We start from the raw sequence: 12,539 nt of genomic DNA, 5'->3' as shown, positions 1-12,539 counted from the left end.
ACACACACACATACACACAGTGTGGGTTGATCCACTGGAGCCTGGTTAACCTACCCAGAACCCCATGTTGAAAGAGATGACCCTACCCCTTGTAATACCCATCATTGTCCCAATTCCCTTAGGTGGGCTTAGAGCTTCTTACCCACTTCCTCATGTCTATGGAGGGCTTTTTCTTCTGTTTTGGGCTTACATGGGATATATGCATGCTGTCACTGTTGCTGTGAGCACATATGATTACCTGACCAGCTGTCTGGAAATTCTGTTTCTTTGTGGTCATTCACCACCTCTGGCTTTTACAGTCTTTCTGCCCCCTATTCCATAATGATCTCTGAGCCTTGCAGGGCAGAAGTTTGATATAGGTGTCCTATTTAGGGATAAGTTCTTTGCAGCCTCCTGTTTTGTACACATTGGCCAGTTGCTGTGGGTTTCTGTCTTAATCACCATCTGTTGTTTGAGGAAACTTCCCTGGTGAGAGTTGAGAGATGCATTAATCCAGGGGTATGACAATAAATCAAGAGTTACTTCAATACATTAATACTGAATTTTGCCTCTGCTTGGATATCCACTAGAATTGTATGATGAGACCTTATTGCTGGACACTACATACATGAGCTATAGAACAAAGAGAAATCAAGCTGGTGTTGACTTCAGAGCCTCATCTGTACTGGCTAATGTTCCTAGCGCTGAAAGATTCTATGCAAAATACTGGAAGGTAAAACATAACCATCATCCTTACCAGCTGTGAATCCTGTGAACTACAGTAACAACTGGACTTAACTGGCAAGATATGCTCACAAGCACAATATTGACACAATGCTGTGGGAGTAATCAGCCACTCTTTAATTGGATTTAAGATCCATTTCCTAGAATGGAGCCCATACCTTACATTGATATCATCAGTCTTAGGAACCTGAGGCTAAACATGTCATGGGACATAATGCTAATTTTCTACAAAACACACTTATAAAAAATCATTTTATTACATTTTTGTGAATTTCATACAATACAGTTTGATAGTAATTATATCCCCTCCACTATTTGAAACTCTCCCCACAGCCCCCTGCACAATTTAATGTACTCTCTCATATATATAATACCATATAGCATTTGATTTGTGTCTCCAAATGTCCTTAAGTATTGGTCCATCCACTGGGTCCAACGAGTCCTAGCCCTGTAAGGCACTCTGTCTTACCCTCCTAGTAACCATCAATTACCCAAATTTCCTTAGGTTGAATTGGGATTTCTTAATCACTTCTCCATGTCTATGATGAGATTTTGTCTGTTTTGAGCTTGCATAGGACATGTGAATGCTCTAACCTTTGCAGTGAGATCATAAAAGCATCTGACCAGCTATCTGGAAACTGTTACCCTGTGGTCATCTACCCTCTCTGGTTCTTACAATCTTTCCATCTTATATTCTGTAAGGAACCCTGGGCCTTTGGAAGCAGACATTTGAAATAGGTTCCTATTCATGGATAAACACTCTGAGGTCTCTTATTCTCTGCACGTTGGCCAATTGTGGGTTTCTGTGTTAATCACCATCTATTAATTCAAAGTCCTACTGAAAAATACACATACAATAAATACATGAATGTATGTGTATAGCTGAAGTCTATAGAACAAAAAACACGGTGCAAGGCAGGAGAAACCTTTCCTTGAATTGTTGATCAGGGTAGTCTGAGAGACTACCAAAATAACACGTGCTATTGCCACTGGCCTTGATTGGCTTCTCAGAAATTGAAAGTAAGACCCTGTTGATGAAGACAGATCATATTTCAGACACAGGACTTGGGGTAATCAAGCTAGAACTGACCTGGAAGCCTCTTTCCTGAAGACTAGCTCTCATAATATCAAAGGTTCTTATACCAGCTGCCAAAACAAAAAATGAATCAACGATCCTACCCAGCTCTGAAGACTAATAAACAACAATGTCTGTCTTAGAAAACTATTTCTATTGGTGCAGAAGTGGCACTTTTTATCATGGGGATAATCAACAACTATCTAATTGGAATTAAGGACTGCTCAATAGGCGGGAACGCATGTATAGTACTGAAATCATAGCCAAACACAGATGGCCAGAAAGGTCATATATCTTAGTGAAAAACCTACTTTTGCCATATTCCTAGACCCAAGTAATTTCTTACTTTATTCTAAATATGTATCCTCATATTTACAGAGACATGTACCTTTCACCCCTCATCAAAGAAGCTTCTTTTCACAACAGATGGAGATGATTACAGAGTCCTGGAACTGGTCAAGCAAAGAGAACAAGGATTTGTGAGACACTGAATCTGAAGTGACACAGTTTCAATGCAACCTCTCTATACATAGGATAAACGAATCAACTCTCACCAGAGAAGTTTCCTTATGCAGCAGATGATGATTAACATAGAAACCCACAAAACTCTTTTAACAAATCTATCTTTAAATAGCATGATATCAATTCAAACATAGCGAAGCTCCTCATAATTGGACATTTGCAGCTTCTCTTTGATTTATTATATTACTTTGTGTAATCAACTCATGCTGCTAAAGTATAAAAGCCACAGAATGTATAGCTTAAGCAACAGAAATTTATTTTTCAAGTTCTGGAGATGGATAAGACTGAGACCAAACTGTGAGCCATGTTGGTTTCCGGTAAACTTTCTTTTCCCAGAGCCATATGAAGTATGACAGAAAAATAAAGCTTTTGCATAATATAATTTCATGGTAAAATTTTCAAGGATTTAAGGCCTTATTTTGTTTGTGATCTTAACACATCTGAGAAGAAGGAACCTAAATTTAAGAATTTCATTAATCAGATTGGCTTATGGCTATGTCTGTGGGTGATTTTGATTGCTAACTGATGTAGATGTGTTCATCCCACTGTGTTGGTACCATCCTTACCCAGGTGGGCCTGGGTTCTATAAGACTGATAGTTGAAATTGAGCCTGGGAGAGAAAGCCAGCATCCCTCCTGGTCGCTGCTTCAGGCTCCTGTCTTGAGTTCTTGCTTTGGCATCCCTGGATGATGAGCTCCAAACTATAAGTTGCAATAAACCCTTCACCAAGACGCTTTGGTCATGGTCAGTGTTTTATCACAATAGACAAACAAAGTAAGACAAAATATCTCTTGCTTTAAAATCTTTCATACATATTGTTAGTATGTATATAGAAATCATATCTGGTTCAAATACATTTTTCTTTTTTGGTATTTGGTACAAGTACTTTTCATTTTGAATATGAAGTAACTAAACAAATCAGGACTTAAATATGGCTGGGTCTGTGAAAGTGCTATTGCAAGGCTGAGTGAGTCTGGTTTAAAATGCAAAAGGGGCACCTGATGTTTGCCAGCTCTGCTACTTCTAAGAGACTGACCATATGTCCAGTCAAAGCTGTAGGCGTTGTCTATGGGAGAGACAGCTTATTTTTCCTCATTTTTAAAGGTTTTGCTCACATTAAAGATATAAATTTCATGTTAAAAAGGAAAATAAATCATTTGACACCATAACGTAGACAGCCACAAATTCTATTCATGCTGCTACTACACAAGTTGGACACCTACTGGAATGAATTAGAGATGTTGATTCCAGAGATTTCACATGTAATTTGGGTCAAAAATAGTCCTGGAATGAGACACAAGTCAGTGGAGAAAACAGCAGCATCACAGGATGCTGACTTTTTAGTATTATGATACTATATTTATACTACATTCATGATGAGAGCATAGTCATACAGAAGGATAAAAATCTGATATACACACGCACACATTTTAAAAAAGCTTTTCGTAAAGATCTGTAGGACAATTACATTATAAATCAATCATTACCTGCTCTTACTTATTACTCTGTCTACATTTTCAATTTCAATTTCACATGAATTTAGTGAAAAGATTTGGTAAATCAAATATAATTTTCAAAGCCATCCTATTTTAAAATCCAATTTATTTCTGGCAGTGTGCTAGACAGTACTTATGACATGGTTCCCAAACAATTCAGAACTCCAAATGGCTAGTTTTCTTTAGCATAGATTGGCAATTTATTCATACAATTATTTCGAATGTAATAAACTTAAGGAAAAATACTATGAAGCAATAGATAATATTTAATTTATTAAACACCAAGTCAACCAAATGAAACCTTCAGCTGTTTATTACTCTTGCAGAAATTTTACAATTTTTTGGATTGTCTCAGATTTTAGAATGCTGTTGAATTTTTATAGGCAAACACATGTGCCTTATTTTATGACAGTTTATGGATATACTTAGGGAAAATATTGTTATTGTAGATTTAAAAAAAACTTATAAAAGTGTAAAAGGCACTTTAAATTTTAGGAGCTGTAGGAATTATAAAATTATGACTAAGTTCATGCATACATATGGCCACTTGCCACCTGAAAATTCAAGATACATGAGCCTCTCTTTATAGAGAGCAACACCTCCTCATTCCCAGGATTGGCAATGAGAGGTTCCCCAAAGAAACAAAAAGCGTCTTGTTTGTCCAGTCCTAGAATTAGGTTTGGCTGGTGTTATTTCTCAAAGACACATCTTAATTTGTTTCCTGGGCTTCACTGGAATGCTTTGATGTGTCCCTGTTTGTATTTGTATTTCTGGAAGTGAGTCTTTCTAGAATAAAAACACCGGAGACAACATTAAATAAGGATCGCAAAATCAAAATGTATGCCACAGATAAAACTTACAGAAAAAAAAAACAATCTTCAGTGGATTCATATTCACACTATGCAAAAGGACTTTTGGAAAGAGAGATGTTATTCATTGCTAATACATATTCAGTAGAAGTTTGCATTCAAACCGTTTTAATTCAAGGCAATGTTTATTAGTGTTTAAATAAAGCTGCTCATAAGCACAGTAGAAGGTAAGATGATTGCTGTCTGAACATATTACTGTGTTCTGTATGAAAAAGTGCCAACTGAACCCTGACTTCTAATTTTTATAAAGTCATGTGTAAAGATAGCATTTAGAGCTAATGTGGGAGATAAAATGATGAACATTATTTTCTGTAGCTAGAAGAGAGTGGAAGTGAATATGGCCAAAGTACAGACACACTGGAATGCACATGTCTTCCTGAGGTACATTGCTTTGTATAACGAGTGTAAACCAATAAACAGCACTATAAAAAGGAAGGTTTTCCGTCAGTGGGTGATGCATGGTCACTAGAATTTGGGAAAGAATTTCAGCTGTGGCTGGGTGATGAAGGCATGAGTTCTGAACCGCAGGACATTTCTCTGGAAGCATTTGCATTTTGGGAGCACTAAGGACTCAATTACACTTGGCCAGGAGATAAGAAACATTTCTGACAATATAAAATTTAAAAGCCCTGGAAGATTATAGCAGGTACTTTAGACATTTTTCAACTGATTCAAAATTAAGGAGAGAAAAGAGAAGAGTTCAATATTAATTTAAAATTTACTCACTAGAACTCTAATTCTTGAAAATAATTTGGTGAGAAAAATACAATAAATTTTAAAGACATAATTAATATTTGTTTTGATATCCTGATTCTCATATATTTTGGTCTATTGATGTTTTATATTCTTCTTGATCAGTTGTCTATTTTGTAGATGGTAGATTGAGTCTCAGAGAGATCCTAGTTATAATCCTGTGAGTCACTGAGAGGATCTATAAAAATTCATTTTGTCTACAATAACAGTGGTTTACTGTGAAAAACATTTCTCTTTTTGCAAGAGTATCAGGCAATATCTTATGAAAGGCATAATGAGACTCCAAACAGAGAGGCAGTCACTTCTACTTTGCCACATATTCCATATTCTGGAACATTATACTCAACTAGAGTGGGTTTCTATATAATCATATGTGAATAATGACACCACCCAAAACCTTTCTGAAAGGTTTCTGAAACCTTTCTGTAATAATGCTGAAACAAGTATAAAGTAATATGAAAATAAAAAGTGTGTTTGAGACCGTGAAGCTGCCCCATCTGCCCATGCTGTTCCTATAAGCACTGTTTATATACCTGCCCAGAAAGTTGAGTGCCCCGGCCACTGTGCCATTTCAGTCCAAGACAGAAAGAAGCTCAGACCTAGATCAAGTTGCCTTTAGAGCATCCAGGCCCTGCCAGCTACATGTGGTCTTCATTCCCATACACTTGGGCCCAGCCTGACTTACTTCTGTGTGTATACCAGCTCATCCAGACCCTGCAGAGAGGTGCATTCCCAAGCTCTCTCAGTTACAACTGAGTTGGAATTACCCCCATCTCTCCCATCAAAAATCAACACTGAGGGGACTGGAGAGATGGCTCAGTGGGCAAGAGCACTGACTGTTCTTGCAGAAGACCTGAGTTCAATTCCCAGCACCAACATGGTGGCTAACAACTACCTGTAATTCCAGTTTCAGGGAATCCAACGCCCTCTTCTGACCTCCAAAGGCACTGTAGGGAATGGGTACACTTACATACATGCAGACAATACAAAATAAATATAATAAATATTATTAGAAATTAGCACTGAGTGCCTGGAGGATTGATCTACCAACTCTTCACACCTAGTCTGAAAACATCCAAACTTGGGCAACAGCAAAAACAAAACCAAACTTCCACTGAAGAGGCACAGCCTAGAATCTCAGATAGAAAAAACCAGCAGATTATATCTCAAAAATTAACAGTATGAAAGGCCAAGACAATAAACCCCTGAACTAGTGGTCCTATAGAAATGTTATTCAATGAGACTTACCTAGATGAGCAACAGCACACAGAATTTAAAAGAACAAATGTACTTAAACTTAAGAGAATTCAATGAGTTTAAAAGGACATGAATAAACAATTCAACAATCATAAAGAAGATCGGTATAAACTCATGTGTTATGTCTGAGAAAATACAAAGCATATGGTTGAATGAAATGATGAAGATAATTTAGATTTGAAAGACAAATTCAACAAATGTGATGAATTCAATAGTGTGATGAAGAAAACTCAAGCTGAAATAAAGAAGTAATTGAAAAAAAATCAATAACCTAATTAGAAAATCCAAGGGATAGACTTGCCAATAGAAAGCAGTGTAGGATTCGACGATAAAAGAGGAATTGAATCACTCAGTCAAAGGGTATAGTAAAATTTTAAAAACGCATAAACTACAGAAACGTTGGGACACCATGAAAAGATGAAATCTAGAATTATAGGCATAGAAGAAGAATATCATCAATGGCACAGATCAAGTCTCCAACAGGATGATAGAGTATTTCCCCCAGTTAAAGGAAGACATACCATGACAGACACAAGAACAACACAATACCAGATAGATAGGACCTGAATAAAAACTCCTCATGGCACATTATATTTAAATACTAAATATACAGAACAAAGAGAGAGTGTTGAAAGCTTCAAGAAACACACACACACACACACACACACACACACACACATCACATATGCAGGAAAACCCATCAGAATAATAACTGGTTTCTCAATAGAAATTTTAAAAGCCAGAAGACCCTAGAGCAATGTACTCCAGGATCTAAAAGACTAGAGATGGTACCCAGACTGCTTTACTGAGTCAAAGTATCTGCCATATTTGATTGAGAAAGAAAAACTTTCTGTGATTTAAATAGGCTAAACGAATTCATGTCCAACAAGTCAGCCTTACAGACAAAACTAGAAGCCATATTTCACATGGAGGAGAGGAAAAAGCATAGCTAAGAATCTACAGAAAAAATGAAGCCTTAATAATTGAAACATAAAATAGGACTAAGAATATATACAAGCAGAAAAAAGAATAACAAAAACTGAGAACAATCAGTACACACCTTTCAATAATAACATTTGAAATTAATGGCCTTTGGGCTGGAGAGATGGCTCAGTGGTTAAGAACACTGGCTGTTCTTGCAGAAGACCCAGTTCAAATCCCAGCACCCACATGGCAGCTAACAACTGTCCGTAACTCCAGTTCCAGGGGATCTGATGGCCTCTTCTGTCATCCGTGGGCATTGCACAACACTGGTTCACTTACCTACATGCAGGCAATACACACATGCACATAAATTTTTTAAAAAATAATAAAATATTTTTAAAAGGCCATTACAAAGGTTTCAAAACAAAAAGAAATTAATTGCCTCAATTTCCAAATCAAAAGACACAGATTGTTTAATGGATTAAGAAACAAACAAATATCTTACCTTCAAGGATAGGTACCACCTTCGAATAAAAGGATGAAAAACTATATTCCAGGTAAATGGTACCAAGAAGCAAACAGGTGTCAGCATTCTAAAATCTGAGAAAAAAAGATTTCAAAACAAAATTAATCAGAAGAGATAAAGAATGATTACTTTATTCCAATCAAGGAAATATTAGTCAAGAAAACATTACAATCCTGAACATATATGTACCAAGCTGTAGAATACCCAATCTCATTATAAGTGTACTATTGGATTTCAAGACACAGATTAACGTCAAATGGATCAAAAACCTCAATGTGAAACCCAAAATGCTGAGACTGCCAGAAGAAAAATAGGCAATGCCTTACAATACACAGGTGCAGGAAAGGACTTTCCAAATAGAACTCTATTCACTCAGGAATTAAGGCCAATGACTGACACATGAGACCACATAAAACTAAAAGAATTCTGTACAGCAAAGGAAACAAGCAAGAGTGAAGAGTGAGAGGGACTCTCCCAGCAATCCATCTGATGGGTTAAGATCCAGACTATAAAAGCCACTCCAAAAACAAAGAATCAAGAAAACAGTCTGATTAAAATAATGTGCTGTGGATCTGACCAGAAAGTTCTCAAAAGAAGAAATAAAAATGACTACGAAATATCCAAGTTGAACACTAACAGTGTTTAATATCCTTAGCCATGAGGAAAATGTAAATAAATATTACTTTGAGATCCCTTCTTCCTCTAATTAGAGTGGCGAAGATCAAGAAAACTGGGTGAAGATTGCAACGTTTTCTTTCTAGGTATAACAAGGCTGATGCCTATTTTAGTAGCTCTAGGAAAGATTTTCAACATTTTCTCATTATTCCTGTCTTGTGGAAACTGATCCAGGTAGATAAGACTCATTAGAAACAGATTAGGGTTTATAGACAGAAAATACAGCCTTTGGGACTCCACAGCCACCTACAATAATTTTCAAGAGGTTGGGTTACATTACAAGTAGTCTTGATCTCCAACATGGCAAACAGACTGCCTGCTATAGATGATATGAGAGGTAGAAAACTCACATGGCTTAGGGCATATCTCAAGCGATTACTTGATATTTTTTCTTGCCTTATATTTCCTACATGAGGAAAGTGCTGCTTACAGGACAGTGATGGTCTTTTAGCCCTAGCCAACTATCAAGCAAAAGCTTTGTTATCATGTAAATCATAATAGGATCCCCTCATCTGCCACTAATGTGTCTTTGGCATTGACTAATTTGTTTTAATTCACAAAACTTCAATGTTTACTTAGATTTAAAAGAAAGAAAAATAATGTAGTGATAGTACTCCATGGGTTGTTTGGTGGCATAAGTAAGAAGATTCATGTAAATAATTGGAGCACAGTTAGGTAGCAACTGAATGTGAGTTAATCAAGATTAGTGCTATGGAAAGCTGTCTTTAAATCTCAGTGGGAAGAGCAATCAACAGGTCTTAAATTTGGTGGAGTTCTCACTCTTTTGGGTGGTTTATTCTTTTTATGTGAGAAACTGCTTAAAATAGCTTTAGGCATCATTTTGGGAAGTCTTATCTCTAGAGTTCTATTGGCTGAGTAAATTCAGCTGTTGGTTCTGTAGTGGGATCTGTAATGCAGAATCAGTCAGGAATCAGCTGAATCTGCTAAGCTTTGACTGGTGATGACCATGATGACCATGATGTGCATGATAGCTACTGCACACAGCTCACACCAACGGCTGACATCTGCAGTTAGCTACTGGCTGAGAATCAGGGTGTCCCTGTAGCCTATACATGGCCTCTTTATATATCTAGGTCTTCTTAACATGGCAGCAGATTTGCAAAACAAAGCATCTGAAGAAGACATCATGGAAAGGAAGAAGTAGAAACTCTGGTTACATTATGAGTTATGCCGAAAACTAGCACAGCGTCTTATAGTCAAGTTCTATAACTATTCAAGGCAGTCTTGTAAATATTCAGCAGTGTGGAGAACTGAATTACACCTTCTGAAATATCCTAGTTCAGAAGAGCCTCCTGTGGGTGGGAAAGTTTATCTGATGTTTGGGGGAGATGTAGTAAGCTGCAGTCTGCTCCCTTACCAAAGCAATTCATATCCTTCTCACCTGCAAAATATCAGTTCCTTCTGCACTCTCACTAAGTCTCATTGTTATGACATCAATTCCATGAGGGCAGCTCTCATTTAAGCCATATGTTTGCACAGATTCTTAGGCTACCTGGCCCCAAGTCCACTCTTCTTGATCAAAGGCCAAGTTAAAATGCTATTTCTCCTATATAGACCCGTTGCACGATGTCTAAATACATGGACCACCCATAAAAGGTAGCATGGAATTAGAGGACCATGTCATTGGGGCATAGCAGTTCTAGACTCCAACTTGGCACATACCACCATTTTTAATGGTAGCTGTGTCCTGATCCCTGGCATTAATCTGCATTTACCATAAATTTCACGTAGACTTGTGTCCATGGTAAGCCTGTGAGGTCTCAGAGAACTCTTTCTATAGTAAGCTGTTTCTCTTTTCCAAACCAAGTTGATACTGTTGTTTTCACAATTCTGTGTATTTCCTATATACCAACGCATAACTGATTTCATTAGACAGGACACACAGCTATCGTCTCCTCATTCTCCTCTCTTCCTTGACCTGACTATGCATCTGTGAAGGACAATATCATTAAGATTCTTAGAGTCATTTTTACTTAGTTCAAAGAGTCTGGGAAATATCCTCTTAAATTTTTGAAGTCTTAACAAGAAGTGCAAAATCTAAACCTTTGATGTTAATTTTACCCTGAGGCCCTATCTTCGTGCCAGGCTCTAGATCTGTTGTCCTATCTAAGTTGTTTTTTTTTTTCATATTTTGAAAATTTGTTCTTATCTGGAAACACTGGGGATCAAAAACTTGTAATATATAGTTCATCAAAATCAGTATTTGATTAATTCTTTCCTCTCTGTGTCTCTATCTCTCTCTCTACCTCTCTTTATATGAATGGTCATATGGAACTAAATGAAATCAGGTACATGAAAACACTCTTCAGTAGCTGTATTTTGTTTCTAAATGTTGTCACAAGTATGGATTTCATTAAAGTTCCCATCATAGCAGTGTTTATCACCTTCTCTGTCATGGAGTAACAACTACCTCTATATCACTTTAGCTCTGTGTCACTTTAGCTCCCTTAAGAATCTAGTCAGTGTGCATTACCAAATCCAATGCTGAATATGTTCAGCATTTGTCGTGCAATACTCTACTTCCTGATACCAAATATGTTCTGATTATGCATTGATGAGTAATAAACAACAACAAATAGCACTTTGAAACAACCTTTTAATTTTCTTATAACCCTCTGCTTTGATTGCAGTCAGCTGATTGGTTCTCCCTTAAGATGTCCACAGATTGAGTCAGATTTTGGGTAAAGCCAAATTCATTGTAAGTCTTGATCTTTTTACTTTTTGACTGGAGAATGACATTTCATGTCACTTTTTCTTTTGGGGGGTCTTTTTGAGACAGGATTCTGGGACTCACTGTGTAGACCAGGCTGCCCTTAGTCTCATAGAGATCCACCTGCCTTTGTCTCCTAAGTGCTGAGATTAAAGGTGTGCACAACTATGCCCAGATTGACTTTATCTTTCTTTTTTTTTAATTTCAGCATGACTATTTTATCATATGAAAAAAAATAAAAATTGGATGACTGAACAGGATTTCCCTGTAACCTGTAACCTGTAACCTGGCCTATAACTAGCTATGTAGAATAGGTTGGCCTCAATCTCAACAAAGATCTGCCTGCCTCTGTCTCTAAAGTGTTGGGGCTAAAGGCTTATGCCACCACACCCAGTGACTTTATATTTCTAAAACAGGACAACTGCATTCCAAGAGAGTTTTAAAAATATTATGTTAGAAAGCAACAGATACCAAGCCTGCTAAGGGATGTGCCTAGAGTGGTGATAGTGCCACCACAACCACATTCTATTAGAATTACAGGGCCCATTCATTCAGTGTGAAGGAAAAACAGACCTTACAGCTTTGAGGGGAAGTGGCATCATCATAATGGAGACTGGGTAATTGTGGTGCAGCTCTCCTTAGAAAATACAATATTGGCATATGGTGAAGAGGCTGCTTGCTTTGTGCTGTCATTCTTTTTCTTCATAGTGTTCTTATCATCCTTTGTCATCTCTTTTTTCCCCATGCTGTTCTCACATAGCTGTTTTGTTAAAAATTGTCACTACAGCTGAATAGCTGGATGGGAGAGTCTAGACGTTGAAGATGAATACTGTTTCCTCCTCTGTCTCCCCTGATACCTTTTCTCCAGGGCTCGCACATCTCTTCAACAGAATTGTAAATGTTAACATTTGCATGGCTTATGGGAAATAGATCATTATATTTGCTTTGGCTTGGAGTACCAGACTAGAGCAAATGAAGCCAAAGGGTG

This window comes from Nannospalax galili, unplaced genomic scaffold (genome assembly GCF_000622305.1).
Source record: "Nannospalax galili isolate Female #2095 unplaced genomic scaffold, S.galili_v1.0 scaffold276, whole genome shotgun sequence".
Taxonomy (NCBI): Eukaryota; Metazoa; Chordata; class Mammalia; order Rodentia; family Spalacidae; genus Nannospalax; species Nannospalax galili.
This window is presented reverse-complemented; position numbering follows the sequence as displayed.